Source organism: Camelina sativa, chromosome 7 (assembly GCF_030686135.1).
Source record: "Camelina sativa cultivar CO46 ecotype springtype chromosome 7, ASM3068613v1".
Lineage (NCBI taxonomy): Eukaryota > Viridiplantae > Streptophyta > Magnoliopsida > Brassicales > Brassicaceae > Camelina > Camelina sativa.
Window position 1 is genome coordinate 4513870 of NC_141886.1, and position 5993 is coordinate 4519862.

Below are 5993 nucleotides of genomic sequence, written 5' to 3' on the forward strand. Positions count from 1 at the left end.
GAGAGAAGTGACAGTTTGTCCTGAAAACCTTTCTTTGCTGCTAGACATCAATAGTTGCATCTAGACCCTTTCATTATCTCATCAACTTCCATGATATCCATTTTTTTTTTCTTATTTCCAAAAGAAAGAAAAGGATATTGTGTTGTGATAAGTGCAAGCTGAAATTTTGCCAACAAGAGAAAGTTGTATAGGAATATGTCATAGTTACCTTAGTTAGTCCTTTTGATGATATTGTGACTCTTGTTCATCTATTGAAAGAGAAGCTTTTGGATCCATTCATGTATTGGGTTGAAAAAGACTGTCAAAAACTTGAGATCCTAAATCAAATCCGACGGTATCACATGAAGGAAAAAAGATACTAACAACAGATCATGATCAGATCTTTATGTATTAAGAAACTATAATTAAACAGGGAAAATAGGTTTAACATACACAGGTGATAAAAATGAAATTATAAAAACGGATTTCAAGCAGAAGCAAACTAACCTGAAGAAGATCTTGGATGGAATACAGAAAGGGCAAAAATAATAGTCCTTGATTGCCGATGCAGCATCATCAAGATTCTCATTTTTCACAGAGACAAATTTGGGGAGAGTGAATCACCACCGTCCATCAACAGAGATGTGAATCTTGATGATGCCACAGCAGCAAACAACGACCGCGCGCGGCTTCGGAAATAGTCTTTCATCTTCATGTAGCAATCTTTTGTCTCTCAAATCAAACTCAAACTCATAACTCCAATTCACTACTTACATACATCTCCTCTAAATATATTTAATTACTTATCCTTCATAACTTATAGAAACTCGTACCTTCAATATATATAGATATATAGATATATGTATATAATATAAATTTATCTATGTATACATTATACATATGTGGGAGGGGTAACATGGCGGAATAGTCGAGATGACAAGTTGTTATTGGTACAATTCTACGTATTCGCTTCTACTGGTTGGAACCTAACCATATCCAAACCTGAAATAGAAGTGAAACCCTAACAGATAGAGATAAGAGCGGGGAAGAAGAAAAATACTGAACACTCTCTGAACTTGGTAATATATACTGCTAAAATAGTAAAATGAGACAAAACCACAAATTTCTATTATTGATTTGCAAATTAAAAATGAAAGGTATGACGTATATAAAAACATGTTACCAGATCGTAGAAGCTACAAAATAACCAGAAAAAAAACCTGATGAGATCTAGAACAGGAGAGAGAGAGAGAGAGAGAGAGAGAGAGAGAGAGAGAGAGAGAGAGAGAGAGATGTGTATGTGTATGTGTGTGTGAATAATATATAGGCACAGTAGTCTTTTTTTTTTTTTGTCGATCATATAGGCACAGTAGTCTAGAGATGTGAGTGTGTGAATATATGCTGATTTTTGTGATAAAAAATGTTAATGTATGCATAAATATTTTCTGAGAAAGAGTTTGATTGGCAGAAGCTGAGTTATGAATATTGGTAAAGAGAGTTGGGCCAAATGGAGTTAGACGCTGCCATCTTGGAGTCCACCTCGTGAAGGAATATCTCACTTTCCCACTTCACATGTCTTGCTACTTCTTATCATTTGCCCAACTATTATTGGATCTATGCCTTTTATTTATTTTTTTAAAAAACTATTTATTGATCTAGCTAATGTATTAATTCTTCAGCTAAAAAGTTACGGAAGTTTTGATCAAAAAAAAAAAAAAAAAAGTTACGGAAGCAATAATCTAATACTAGTAGTGAACTAAGTTTTAACAGTGTAGTGAAGCATTTAGGGGATTAGTCCCGGGATAGTTGGCTTTCCACGTCTGACCACCAGGTCTTTTCCCGTTTAAATCCTAACGGCATACTATCACCATTAGCTAACAAACTAAAACCCAAATCGACTCACTCGTCCAATTGTTTGGGTTTATTAAGAGGAACAGATTTGACCCAAATACTAGATAATATAACGGATGATAGATACTGGCTTGAGAATTTAATTAATTTCTTGATAAGTCAGCAATTTTCAAGTTTCAAGAATAGACATGCAGAATCTTTATATACATATATTAAGAAGTATCATGATAATAAATAAATATATCGAATAATATGTCGCCATAACCAAAAGAAATAATTTCTTTTTGTTTTCCAAAACGCCAAATGATATATTATTTCTACTTCGAAAATATCATAAAGTCCATTTTTATAAAAATTTATTGGTTTATTACGCCCACTATCAATAAAGTCTCTCTTTTATACATATATTGGGAAGGATTCTAAAAACTACAACTTCTGTTTCATATTTGAAGTGTTGTGATTTAGATTCGATTACTGAAATAGCATAAAGGTGATAAAGACTTTCAGTATATGAGAGGATTTGCAATCAAACTCAAGTTAGCGTATGTGAGTGACACCAAATGATATATCATTTCTACTTCGAAAATATCATAAAGTCCATTTTTATAAAAATTTATTGGTTTATTACGCCCACTATCAATAAAGTCTCTCTTTTATACATATATTGACAATCATCTGATTGCAGTGTTTGATGGTTCGAGTGATTTCTCTCTATGGAAGACGAGGATTCAAGCTCATCTAAGTGTAATCGGATTAAAGGATGTGTTGGTAGAGAAGGTTTCGTCTCCGCCTCTCATAGAAGAAGAGGAACAAGATCCGGAAAAAAAAAAGAAGCGTGAAGTAGATGACGCAATTAGATTAGAGCGATGTGATAATGCGAGGAACGTGATCTTCTTGAATGTCACAGATAAAATGTTAAGGAACATTGAGTTAGTTAAACAACAGCAGAAGCATGGTCAACGCTAGATAAGATGTTCATGACGACTTCTCTTCCACATCATGTGTATTCACAATTGAACTTTTAAGCATTCAAGATACAAGAAAATAAGAGAATCGATGAAAACATTGATGACTACTTGAAGATTGTTGCGCATCATCACTTGCAGATTAAAGTTTCTGACGAGGTACAGGCTATCATCCTATTTGAGTTATTTGCCTGCTAGGTTTGATAGTCTAGTTGAAACATTGAAGTATAGTACTAGTAGAGAGAAGTTGAGACTAGATGATATGATGGTAGTGACACGAGATAAGGAAAGGGAGGTAGCTTAGAATAATAAGTCAGTTGCAGATGGCCATTTTGCGAGAGGTAGATCTGAGGAAAAGTATAATGGTCAGACTACTAAAAGTAACGGAAGGTCTTGGTCTAAGTCAAAGGATGGCAATCGAGTGTGTTGGATTTGCGGGAAAGAAAGTCATTTCAAGAAACAGTGTTACAAATGGCTAGAAAATAATAAAGGTAAAACAAAGGGATCTGATAATGGAGAGGCTAGTATGGCAAAATCAAATGGAGAGATTTATTCTGCTATAGTATTAATGGTGGTGGATGAAAGTTTAGTTGCATCTGGTAGTAAAGCTGACGAGTGGGTATTGGATATAGAGTGTCGTTTCATATGACTCCCATGAGAGATTGGTTTTATGATTTCAAGGATGTGCATTCTGGATATGTGAAAATGGGAAATGATACTTTTTCACAGGTGAAGGGGATAGGTAGTGTCATAATCAAGGATCTAGATGGTACTTTTGTTGTCTTAACAGATGTAAGGTATATGTCGTCAATGTCCAGGAACCTGATAACTTTAGGAACGCTTGAAGATAGAGGGTGTTGATTTAAATCTCAGGATGGTGTACTTAAGGTGGTCAAAGGATGTTGGACAATTCTTAAAGGATTGAAGAAATATACACTTTACATTCTACAAGGAGAGACATAAATTGCAGAATCTTATGCTGCGGAACTGTCAAAGGATGAGACAGACTTGTGGCATAGCCGCCTTAGTCACATGAGTTTGAGAGGTCTGGAGGTGCTTCTGAAGAAAGGTTGTCTGAAGAAGGATGATATATGTGATTTGAAATTTTCTGAGGATTGCGTTTTGGAAAGAAACACAAGGTGAGTTTCTCATCAGCTCAACATGTTACAAATTAGAAATTGGGGTATGTCCATTCACACTTATGGGTCTCTCCGCATAATCCATTGTCATCAGGTAATTATCAATACTTTATTTCGTTTATTGACGATTTCTCGAGGAAACATGGATTTATTTTCTAAAAAGAAAAGATGAAGCTTTTGATAGGTTTGTAGATTGGAAGAAGATGATAGAGACACAATCTGAGAAGAAGGTAAAGAAACTTAGAACCAATAATGGTTTGGAGTACTGTAATCAGTATTTCGATAAGTTCTATAGGGATGAGGGTATTGTAAGACACAAGATGTGTGCTTATACTTCTTAACAGAATAGAGTTGTTGAGAGGATGAACCGGACTATTATGGATAAGGTGAAAAGTATGCTTAGTGAGAGTGGAATGGAGAAAAAATTTTGGGCAAAAGCAGCCTCTACTGCAGTTTATCTGATTAACATGTCTCCCTCCACCAATAAAATCTTCCTGAGGAGAGGTGAACATCCATGTTACCTGATTTGAGCTTGCTCAGGAAGTTCTGTTGCTTGGTCTATGTTCATGCAGATCAAGGCAAGTTAAATCCAAAGGCGAAGAAAAGTTACTTTACAAGTTATCCTGAAGTAATCGAGGGTTATAAGGTTTGGGTTCCAAAAGATGGAAGATGTGTCATAAGCCATAATGTCATTTTCAGAGAAGAAATTATGCATAAAGATGCTAAAGATGGTTCGCATTTTGATGTTCCCGGGTTGGACCTGTATAATCTGGAATTAGATTCAAGTTCTTTTGATCAAGGTGGAGCTACTCATGAACCTAGTGTTCTTACAGATGATGGACTAATCAGTGGTGAATAGTCACATAGTCAAAATGAAGCATCAGTAAAAGAAGAGAATATAGTATGAGGAAGACGATTTGAGTAACTATCAATCAGTCAGAGATAGAGGTAAAAGGCTATTAAGGCTAATCAGAGGTATAAATAATATAATATGGTAGGTTATGCTTACAACACTGAAGATGGAGGAAAGTCAGAACCATGATCTGATTAGGAGGCTTAATTGGACCTTGACTGGGAAAAATGCAATGAAGCAATGAAAGAAGAAATGATTTCTATGAAGAAGAATCATACTTGGGATCTTGGAGAGAAACCATAGAACGCTAAGGTGATTGGTTGTAGCTCTAGGGTCGAATCTCCAAGATTTAAAGCTCGACTTGTTGCAAAGGGTTATACTCAAAAGGAAGGGGTAGATTACTCTGAAACTTTCACACCGGTGGTTAAGCATGTATCAATCAGGTATCTACTATCAATGGTAGTACAATTTGATATGGAGCTTCAACAGATGGATTCGAAGACAACTTTTCTACATGGTTTTCTGGATGAAGATATAGTGATGGCTCAATCAGAAAGATTTGAGAGCAAGAAAGATCCTAAATATGTATATTTTCTTAGAAGATCTATGTACATTCTTAAACAATCTCCTAGGCAGTGGAACTTAAGGTTTGATGAGTTTATTAAAGAATATGCTATAGTAGAAGTGTCTATGATAGTTGTGTGTACTAGAGGAAGGTAGAGAATGGCTTGTATGTGTATCTGTTATTATACATAGATGACATGTTAAGTGCCTTAGTTTTTTAAGCCTCATGTTCAGGAATTGAACAAATTTCTAAGTCAAGAGTTTGAAATGAAAGACTTAGGAGACGTTAAGAATATTTTGGGTATGGAGATCATACGAGATCGTGTTGCAGGAACATTAGTTTTATCTCAGGAGGGTAATGTGAAGAAAGTTTTAAAGACCTTCCACATGGATCAAGCTAAAGCAGTGGTTACTCCTATGGGAGTTCACTTCAAGTTAAAAGTAGCCACTGATGAAATATATGAAGAACAGTTCAGTAAGATGAAGGTGGTTCGATACACTAATACTGTAGGCAGTATCATGTATGCGATGATAGGTACTCAGCCAGATCTTCTTATCCAGTCGGAGTTATAAGCAGATACATGGGTAAGCCACTCAAAAGTCATTAGGAGGCGGCCAAGTGGGTCTTGAGGTACATGAGAG

General features: G+C 35.5%; 1 long non-coding RNA gene across 2 annotated transcripts; it reads right to left on the bottom strand.

The window, feature by feature from the left end:
• Positions 1-29: 29 nt before the first annotated feature.
• Positions 30-1283, bottom strand: LOC147940849 (uncharacterized). Of its 2 annotated transcripts, none has more exons than XR_015562817.1 (2): positions 487-1283; positions 30-298 (listed from the first exon to the last, which is right to left on the bottom strand). It is a non-coding gene; the product is annotated as an uncharacterized LOC147940849 (long non-coding RNA). The 2 variants fall into 2 exon arrangements; XR_015562818.1 differs by having other exon boundaries at positions 30-317.
• Positions 1284-5993: the final 4710 nt, after the last annotated feature.